Source organism: Sinocyclocheilus grahami, unplaced genomic scaffold (genome assembly GCF_001515645.1).
Source record: "Sinocyclocheilus grahami isolate Dianchi unplaced genomic scaffold, SAMN03320097.WGS_v1.1 scaffold3322.1, whole genome shotgun sequence".
In the NCBI taxonomy this organism is placed as follows: domain Eukaryota; kingdom Metazoa; phylum Chordata; class Actinopteri; order Cypriniformes; family Cyprinidae; genus Sinocyclocheilus; species Sinocyclocheilus grahami.
Genome location: NW_015508464.1, coordinates 8,074 through 19,039, shown reverse-complemented (window position 1 = coordinate 19,039; position 10,966 = coordinate 8,074). Strand labels below are relative to the sequence as shown.

General features: G+C 39.8%; 1 long non-coding RNA gene across 1 annotated transcript in view; it reads left to right on the top strand.

The window, feature by feature from the left end:
- LOC107576187 (uncharacterized) overlaps positions 1 to 10,958 on the top strand; it is a 13,176-nt gene extending 2,218 nt beyond the window's left edge. Inside the window, exons 2-3 of the long non-coding RNA XR_001608011.1 lie at positions 3,441 to 3,443; positions 10,947 to 10,958. This is a non-coding gene — a long non-coding RNA (uncharacterized lncRNA). The remainder of the gene's footprint in view (positions 1 to 3,440; positions 3,444 to 10,946) is intronic.
- The last annotated feature ends 8 nt before the right edge of the window (positions 10,959 to 10,966 follow it).

The following is a 10,966-nucleotide window of genomic DNA, read 5'->3' as shown; positions in this document are numbered from 1 at the left end:
CAATTTTTTTTTCACCATTGCATAAATTAAAAAGTCAAAATGTGCTTTTTACTGTTTTGTCTTGCTTTTCAAAAAAATAAAAAATCAATTACAAAACAACAATTTAAAAATATTTAACACTGAACTTTTTAACATTCTAGCAGACACTATACCAACAAATTGAACTTAAAATTAATAAGTTAGTAAAATAATAACATTTAGGCATGTTTTTTTTTTTTTACTGTACAATTAAAAGCAGCCTTGCTGAGAAGAGACTTCTTTTAAAACATTAGAAAATATTACAGATCCTAATTTGAACACTATGTGTGAATGTTATAATAAATGTATTAAAACAGAGCTGTTGTAATGATTATTATCATTATTATTGTCTTACTTTTTATTTTATTTTACAGAACAACAGTAAAATTACAATAACATTTATGAATGTTGATGGAGTTCTTGCTTTTTCTCAACTTTTATTTTGGCGGAAACGTGCAAGAAGACCTTAATGCTTCTATTTGTTGACAACAGAACAGACGCAGAGCGAAAAACAGAGGACGAGGTGTGTGTTTATCGATAGATTGTTATATCTGCATCTGTGAAGTCATTTGTCATGAATACAGTTTACAAAATGTAATGGGGGAGCATCGGTTTCCCATCTACTGTAAAGTTTTCACTCTGTTCACCCCTCATCACACAGTTTCCTCCAGTGAAAATGTAGCCCTTAACACATATGAACGCATACTTTATAAAATGTTGCTATTTTCCTTTGAAAATTTAACTTTCAATATAAAACATTCTACAGTGCATGTGTCATTAACTACCATACAGTCATGCACAGAAACGATTAAAGACCGTGACACTTTAGCATAGAAAGAGGTTTGTACTAGAAATGCAAACAGTAAAATTTTGTGTTTGTACAGTAAACGTGTGTGTGTGATCAGGAAGACTTGTTTGGCTTATTCATTACTAAAATGTTATACCCATATATGCAATACAGTGGAATACAGCAATAAGTTTAGTATACCACCCTACCCTATTAGTCAAACATTTTATTTTTTTATTTTTTTATAACCTCATTGGGGGCTTAACCCCCCTAAAATTTTAGAATCGCCCCTGGGCCTGAACCCAGAGTACTTCCCCAAAGATGCCAAACAAACTCAGGACAGCACCCAGGAAACTAGATTGACAAGCCTCCCAAAATAGCAGTGCGCAAGGCTGATGGTGCGGTGATCACTGGGAGGGAATTGGTCGCTGGATCGGGAGGGCTTTTACAGTTTTGGATGAGTTCAGTACTCAAAACATTTGGACAGGTAAGCCCTGCCAGCAGTTTAACTTAAATAGGGCTTAGCAGTTTCGACCAGGAGGGCTCTTGCAGCATCTGATGGGAGTTCAATCCTCACAGCATCAGATGGGAAAGTGCTGCCATCAGTTGAAAGAGGATAGCTATGTTGTTTGACTAAGAAAGCTCTCGCAGCATCTGACGGGAGTTCAATACTCACTGCATCATGCCTATTTCACACATACTCGGTCTGCAGTGCGTATGCGGTGCAGAAGCAGCACAGACTCATTGTGCTTTCATTGTGCAAAAAGCCACGTGTTGACTGTGAAACACAGTAGACTTTAATTGTATCAATTTATTATGAAATTACTACATTTCTGTGTCAATCCATGTTCATTTTGCAATAAAAAATGCACTGTCACTTTAACCCTCTGGTGTTTTGCTGTCTTTTTTTTTTTTTTTGCTACAGAATGATATGAAACTCGATGACTTTTATGGCAGTCACTATGTGACCACAAAAAATAAAAAAATTGCGGACTTGATTCGAAAAAGCTAAATGGTCATAAAAAAATTTGACACACTTGTGTTGTTCACGGTCAAATATTAGTGCCATTGGAAATGAATGGGAAATACACAAAAATACAGATAATATCAATATACAGTACAATCTACAAATCATTCACAATGCAGAAAAAAAGTGCACAGCAATGAAGGGGTGACACTAAAACATCAAGAGTGCAAACAGACACACACTCAAACATACACTCACAGACACACACATATCAACTTGTGTGACTAACACAAAGCATGCTTTTGCAAATACGTGAAACAAAATCAATATTTTAGCCACAATGCAGTAAAAACACAGAGACCAAGGAAGGGGTTACACTCTAAATCTTCAAGAGTACAAAACAGACACACACTCAAACACACATTCACAGACAAACACAATACTATTAAACACACACACGAATGAACTGGTGTGGCTGTTACAATATAGCAGAATTGAGCCAGAAGACTCAAATAAGAGGTTGAAATCAGATTGATTAACCTCTGATAAAGCATTCCTGTTCATATTTGTTACATTTTTGTTGAACTCTGATGTTATGTGTAATAAAATGTCTTTCTATGTGTTCAGGTTTGACTGTAGTAAAATTCATGCAAAAACTGACATTTCAAACAAAATAAATCTAAACCTTTACAAAAAGTTGTCTTTGAGAATGGCTAAATATAAATCAAAATCCACAACTTAAAAAAAGTATGTCTAAAAACAAATAGAGAATTTAGAAGCCTTTTATATAGAGCTCTATAGGAATCTAGTGGCTAAACCATGGAATTTCAGATGTTTTTATTTTTTTACTCCCACCAGATGTAACTAATCTACCTTCAAAATTTTGATTAAAATTTTTTTTTATATATATTTATTAATTTTCAAACATTACAGACATAACTTAAAATAACATTAAGTTATTTTGCAACCATAGCCCAAAACTTCTGAATCTCCCTACAATACCAGAAACAGTGAATATCTCCTTCCTCTGTTTTACATTTCAGGCACATTGGCAGTCATCCTTAAACTTGTGTCTCCGTGAAGGAGAGATATGTGCTCTGTGCAAAATTTTCAACTGCATTGCTTTTACTTTATTACATATGCTTAGGGTCCCTGCATTCTTCCATGCTTCCTCCCATTGATCGTCTGTGATTTGTATATCAAGTGTCCTTTCCCATGTCCTTTTCAGGGAGTCCGTATTTGAATAGCCACAATACAAACTTGTAGAACTGTTAATTTGTGAAAAAAGCTGTCTCTCCACAGCCGAAATGTCCTAGTTTGTGAGCAAAGTAGTGTCCTTTTTCACAAAGTCCCTTAATTGTAAATAACAAAAAAAAAATCCTATCGTGGAATATTATACTTGATGACTAATTGGTCAAATGACATTAAAACATCCCCATCAAATAAGTCATGCAGAGTGGTGAGACCTTTATGTGCCCAAACTCGAAAATTTGGGTCTACAGTCCCTGGCAGGACGTCGTAGTTATCACAAATAGGAGTAAAAGTTGAGGTGAGTCGGGGTCGACCCTCCAAACGTCTGCCATGCCTTGATAGCACAAATTGTGATAGGGTTACTACAAGCAACTTTTAAGGATTTAAACTTTTTAAGAAAAAGCACATTTACTAAAGGAAGTTTACTGAGTGAACTTTCAATATCAAACCACACTGTTCTGGACCCTCTATGTACCCAATCAGAGATGTAACGTAGGTGAACACAACTGATATCTCCGAATATCTGGAAGGTCGAGACCTCTGACTGAAGATGGGAGCATTAAAGTTGACATTTTAATACGTGCTTTTTTTTAGCCCATATAAAGGAACTAACCCAACCATTCAATTTCCTAATGGTTTTATATGTGAAATTTATTGGAATAATTTGAATGGGTTAAAGTAATCTCGGAAGAATATTCATCTTCAGAAGGGAGATCCGCCCAAGCCAAGAAATAGGAAGAACATTCCACCTTTCTAAAGCCTGTTTGGTCATCCTTTACTAGAGCAGGGAGAAGGCCTTCTAACCGTGTTGCTGGGATTTTAGAAAGAATCTTCAGATCTACATTCAGCAGAGAAATAGGTCGATATGACGAACAGTCCTCTGCTTGCTTACCTTTTTTTAAAATTAAGGATATATTTGCCTCTCTCAGGGACTGTGGTAACTGGCCTTTTAAGAATGAGCATATTTTGTAATGGGTCAACTAATACATTTTTACATTCTTTGTAAAATTCACTACTAAACCCATCTGGGCCAGGTGCTTTTCCAGATTATAAACTCTTTATGGCTTCTAGAACTTCCTTTTTAGATATAGGGGCATTGAGGAAGGAGGTCTGATCCTCTGATAAGGTGGGAAGATTGAGGGGGGGAAAGAAAAGCATCATGGACTGAGTTATATCCGTGTTGCTAGGATTTTAGAAAGAATCTTCAGATCTACATTCAGCAGAGAAATAGGTCGATATGATGAACAGTCCTCTGCTTGCTTACCTTTTTTTAAAATTAAGGATATATTTGCCTCTCTCAGGGACTGTGGTAAATGGCCTTTTAAGAATGAGTCATTGAGCATATTTAGTAATGGGTCAACTAATACATTTTTACATTCTTTGTAAAATTCACTACTAAACCCATCTGGGCCAGGTGCTTTTCCAGATTATAAACTCTTTATGGCTTCTAGAACTTCCTTTTTAGATATAGGGGCATTGAGGAAGGAGGTCTGATCCTCTGATAAGGTGGGAAGATTGAGGGGGGAAAAGAAAAGCTCCATGGACTGAGTTATATCCCCTTCTAATTCTGATTTATATAAATTCTCAAACCATTCTTTAAATGTATTATTAATAGATAAACTGTCTAAAAAGCATTTACCACTACTATCCACAATAGACAGAATAGATTGGGAGTCTGATTCTTTGTTAGGTATGCTAAATATTTCCCCACTTTATCCCCATGCTCATATATTTTCTGTTTAGCAAAACGAATTTTCACTTCTGCTTGTTTTGTTAAGAGAGAATCTAAAGCAGATCTAAGCGCAGAGATTTCCTTCATCTTACCAGGGGATGGTTTTTTTAATGTATAAGATCTCTTTTTGTTTGGCTTGTCTGCGCCTTTTACTTCTAAAGTACTTCTAGAGACAGGCCTCTAGAAAAAGCTTTGGCTGTTTCCCATAATAAAGATGGGTCTTCAGTTGTGGCAGAATTAATGGACATGAAAGAGTTAAATTCCTCTGTAAAATATGATATAAAATTATGGTCTGCCAAAATGAATGGGTGAAATCTCCAGCTACTAGACTTAGTATTTTGTTTCCCAAAGGAGTATTCGGAAAAAACTGCTGCATGGTCAGATATAGATATATTCCCTATATGGCAAGACATTATATGCTCCAACATACTTTTCAGAGAAAAAAAAAGATCTATCCTAGTATAGCAACTGTGGACCCTAGAAAAAAAGTATACTCTTGTTCTGCAGGATGGCAGGCCCTCCAAATATCTACATAGTCAAAGTCTTCACAAAGAGCCTTAACAGTTTTAGCCTGAGTTGATAATAATGGTTTACCTGTTGGGAATTTATCTATAATGGGACATAAATGACAGTTAAAATCTCCTCCAAATAAACAATGTTTTAACTCCCCAGTCTGCTAATTTGGCAAAAGCTGTAGTCAAAAAATCACTCTGAAGTTGTTACGGAAGAGGTTTGACACAACAGGTTAGTTTGATACAAAACGGTTTATTTGGTCACAGTGAGTACTGGTGTTGAGTCCGGAGGAAGTGAGGGTGAGGGAAAGGTCCGTGAGAGAGTGCAGAGGATATGGAGGGTGGAGTAATCTGAGTCTTTTGCTTGATTGAGGCTGGAAGGTATCCGGGGGAAGCACACACCTCAGCGATCCGGGAACTAGGAGATACAGGAGACACTTGGAGACGAGGAGACACTAGGAGGAACACAGGAGGTAAGTAATGCAAGAAGTATTCAAAGGTAATCAGTAGCAAAGTCATTGAGTCCTCTACGTTTATACGAGACTGGACAGTGAGGGTGTCTGAGGTGTGTGCTTTTATGCAGGCTGGTAATGAGGTGCTTGATTGGTGACAGGTGCGGGTGCTCAGAACTCAGGTGAGAGGGATTGTTGTTATGATTGGGAGGTGACTGAGTCTGGCCGAACTGTGACAGGACTCCCCCCTCCCGAAAGGCGCGTCCCGCGTCGTAACAATTCCACCGGGGAGGGGGGGTGGGCGCCCTGGAGGCTGGTACAGGGTGGAGACCCGGGAGGCCCGGGCGGAGCTGGGGACCCGGGAGGCCATGGTGGATCCTCCGTGGCCTTGGCTGGCTCGGCCACGGGCATATGTCCCCCCCGCCAAAAATTTTCTTGGGGAAATCTACGGGGCTGTACTCAGGGCCTGGAGCCCTCCCTGGGCTTAACGGGGACAGGAGCCCTCCCTGGGCTTAACCGGGGAACAGGAGCCCTCCCTGGGCTTAACCGGGGAACAGGAGCCCTCCCTGGGCTTAACCGGGGAACAGGAGCCCTCCCTGGGCTTAACCGGGGAACAGGAGCCCTCCCTGGGCTACACTCGGGGACAGGAGCCCTCCCTGGGCTACACTTGGGGACAGGAGTCCTCCCTGGGCTACACTCGGGGACAGGAGCCCTTCCTGGGCTTGACTGGGGATCAGGAGCCCTTCCTGGGCTGAACGAAACATCAGGAGCCCTTCCTGGGCTTGACTGGGGATCAGAAGCCCTTCCTGGGCTGAACGAAAAATCAGGAGCCCTTCCTGAGCTGAACTGGGGATCAGGAGCCCTTCCTGTGCTGAACTGGGGATCAGGAGCCCTTCCTGTGCTGAACTGGGGATCAGGAGCCCTTCCTGTGCTGAACTGGGGATCAGGAGCCCTTCCTGTGCTGAACTGGGGATCAGGAGCCCTTCCTGTGCTGAACTGGGGATCAGGAGCCCTTCCTGGGCTGAACGAAACATCAGGAGCCCTTCCTGGGCTTGACTCTGGAACAGGATAGCGCATCCGTGGTGCTGGCACTGGAGGGTGCTCTGGAGGAGCAGGCACAGCAAAGCGCCTTCGAGGAGCTGGGACTGGAGCGAGCTCTGGGGCTGGAGCCGGGACTGGAGCGAGCTCTGGGGCTGGAGCCGGCACTGGAGCGAGCTCTGGGGCTGGAGCCGGCACTGGAGCGAGCTCTGGGGCTGGAGCCGGCACTGGAGCGAGCTCTGGGGTTGCCACACTAACGTCCTCTCGGCTTGCCACACTACCTGCCGGCTGACTTGGGGAAGCCGCGGGCGACGGCAGACTGGTTCTGGCTCGGGACCGGACACTCCCCAGACACCGGAATATGCCTTCTCTGCCCTCCAAATATCTACATAGTCAAAGTCTTCACAAAGAGCCTTAACAGTTTTAGCCTGAGTTGATAATAATGGTTTACCTGTTGGGAATTTATCTATAATGGGAGATAAATGACAGTTAAAGTCTCCTCCAATAAACAATGTTTTAACTCCCCAGTCTGCTAATTTGGCAAAAGCTGTAGTCAAAAAATCACTCTGATGGCCAGGAGGCCAATAAATGTTCATAAAAGCAATTTCTTCCCCATATAATAACCCCTTCACAATTAAATAGCGCCCTCTTGTGTCCTTAATAACTTCTACTAATTGGAATGGCATACCTTTCTTAATTAAAATAACTACGCCTCTGCTCCTAGAAGTAAAAGATGAGAAAAAGACCTGACCAAACCCCCCCTGTGATAGCTTAGAATGTTCCTGATCATTTAAATGGGTCTCCTGAAGTAAAGCGATATGTACCCCCTCCTTTTTTAAATAAGTTAAAACCTTTCTTCTCTTAATAGGTGAATGAATACCATTAACGTTCCATGTACAAACTTTAAGATTTAACATTCTCAGTATATATTAGACATAATGCAATCCAGATGTATAATTTGAATGATGTAGATGTCAGCCAAACAAACAAGCGGTGAGCCAAGAAAAGGAACAGAAAATAACAAATTAACAAATACAAAGAACTTGAACAGGAATGATTAAACATCAACGAAGTTATACACTTTACCTCCCGTTGCACAACGAGAGCACCAGTGAAAAGGAGGTCCCCTAACGACAAAAGGAAACGAGGAAATATCCAACCAGAACGTCAAGCGGTAGTGCCGCCATTCATGACCGCATACGTTAATATACACGGACGTTAACGTCTCGCTGGACGAGTCGTTGATTTAAAGTGTAAACTATAAGATTTGAATTCAGCTTTAATCAGGTTGACTCAGAATTTTCAGATTCGAGTCCTTTTAAAACCTGAATGAATTAATAATAATTAATTCCTTTACAAATGAGTTAATTTCATTACACTCGTGTTAGTGCTAGCAACGTCAGCTCGCTCGTCGGCCTCATCGGAGCTGTTGGCAATCGGCGTTTTCTTGCGTGGCATGCTTTCTGATTGCCTCAAAAAGTAGTTATTTATACTCATAATGGAAAACGCCAGACATGAGCGTGCTAAAATTATAATATGCGGTTTGTAGTAGTAGGAAAATCAACAAAGGAACACTATCGCTTAACTACACAGCCTCCCTTCAAGCCGCCATCTTGAAAAAAAAAACTAAATTGGATTTTAAAGGCATTGTCTCTATTTTAACATGAAATACTGCCATAATTGAAAAGTAATAGAAAAATATTAGATTTTTTTTTTCAGTGGGAAAAATTATCATAATTATTGTGTAAATATTAAATGGCACCATGAAATTCTCTCAACATACAAATTAAAAAAGAAAAAATATTAATGGACAAAAATAATTGTTACATTTCAGATGTCCAAATTAACAATACCAGAGGGTTAATTCAGTGCGTGCAGCAAAAGAAAAATAGTATGGCGTTCGGACAGATTCTTTAATATGACGTTGCAACATGCACTCGTCTCACTGAACGTGACGTCTACGCAGACGTCACGTTCAGTGAGACGAGTGCATTTTGCAACGTCATATTAAAGACTGACACATTACTGTTCGTCTGCCTGAACGTGACGTCTGCGTCTGCCACATGTTCGACTGCCTGAACATGAGGTCTGTGTTTGCTGCAAGGGTTTTCAGCACATTCCATACACTTATTTTTGCTTTATTATACCTATTCATTCTCTATTATTGTTTTCACTTATCCTCAATTATGTTTAATTAGCAATTAAATGCTTTATACCTTTCTGTGTCTGTGGGAATGACTATGGTTGTATGAGAACAATAAATTCCGTATCGGGTGGGTAAAAGCTGCGCACCACTCCTGGACCGTCCCTTAAGTGGGGCTTGGCAGAGTTGGACGCAGTTAGTGCCGCACCTGAGAGGGATGAATGAATGTTATAAGCCCTATAATAAAGGGACAAAGACTGAATGAATGAGCCCTGTGAATAAGGGACGAGAAGGAGTGAATGTTTAGAAAAATTGTTTCAATAAAGACTGGGTCAAGATTTTGGCATTGTAGACTTGAATGCATATATTGTGTGATGTAAATAGGGAGAATATTTAGGAGACAAATGCAGTTTAGAAAGTGGAATATAATAGAGGTATATGCCCCATGTTAAATAATTAAATTGCTGATAAAATAATTTTTATAACAGGAAACAACGAATATATACATAAAGGTCATTGGTTGGCACTTTTGGATGCGGAGTGTTAAAAAAGAAGAAAAAATTATAATAATAATTTAAAAAATAGGATTTAGATAAATTCATTTTATAATATATTGAAAATGTGCACACGCATGTGATATATAAATACTAGGCTTAAAAGTGCATGGTACAGAAGAAAATAGGAGAAAGTGGTTAAAAGAAGTAAAATTAAGTTGGGGAGAAAATATACTAAGTTAAATCATTGTATAAAAGTATATATTGAGCTTTAAATATAGGATTGTCATATTATTGGAAAAATTATGGCAGCCACTCCAGTGGAAAAATTAGGAGTAAAATATCAATTGTGTAAAGAACTGATAGACAAGCTCTCAAACAAATGGCAACAGAGAACTAAAAAAATGATGACAAAATGGCCAAAGGAAGGGACATTTGATGTAGCATTGTGCAACGAAATGGAAACTTTGATAAAAAAATCATAAAACTAAAGGTAATAGTAAAAAGAGAAAAGAGAGAAGCAAAAAGAGAAAAAGAGAAAGAAGTGTTATCTTTGTTCAAAAAGGAAGGAGAAGACTCAATGAAAAATATAAAACAGGCAAGAAAAATACTAAAAGAGGCAGACAAAGAGACAAAGAAAAAAGAAGAGTTGTTCTCTAAACCACCCCCATATCTGCCCACAGAGGGACAGTTCCCAATACTTAAGGGTACTGTAGAAGTGTCTGGAGAAATGCAAATGGAAGGACAAGTAGAATTGGAAGAAAAGCAAAAAGAACCAGATGTAAGACCAAAGAGGCGGCAGAATAAAAAAAGTGAGGGATATTTACCTTTAGATTGTTATAAACAGGCACGCATAGCATTAGAAATGATGAAAGCAAGCTATGAAGGAAAAACAGGAAATGAGGAAACGTTAGTGCAGATGAGGAGAGAAGATAATAAGATTGAAACACAGGCAGGGGCTATGGAAGCAGAAATAGGAAGGAAAATTAAAGAAACAGAAAAATTAATACAAAATGCAGATAAACTGGTGAGAGATAGAAGTAAACTATTAGAAAGCAAAGACGAAGTGAGTGAAGGGAAGGAATCATCATTTGATAAAGGAACATGGGGACAGGGAAGAGAAAAGGGAAGACTTAGACCACTGGCTGCACAATTCCCAATTTTAATTAAGGGTACACAGGGACAGTATGTCCCCTGGGCCTCACATGACCTTGAGGGGCTGGTCACTCGCCTCCCAGACATCCATGAGGGGGCTGGGAAGTGGATTAAGGTGTTTGAAGAAGAAACTATGGGCAAACTTTTAGCTGTGGGGGACATTAAAGCACTGCTGGCAAAGACTATAGGAGGGGCAAAAATGGAAGAAATTCTTCAAGCATCCAATCTGGACAGAGCTGTGGACTCTCACTACATGGATGGAACTGTTTTTGATGCATTCCGTCCAGCAGTGTGGCAGGCACTGCGTGCTGAGTACCTGATCAGACTAGACCCTAAATCATTAAAGGGAGAACAGCTGGGGGAATCAGAAAATCCAACTACATATGTCCAGAGACAGCTGAAAAGATGGAAGCAAGA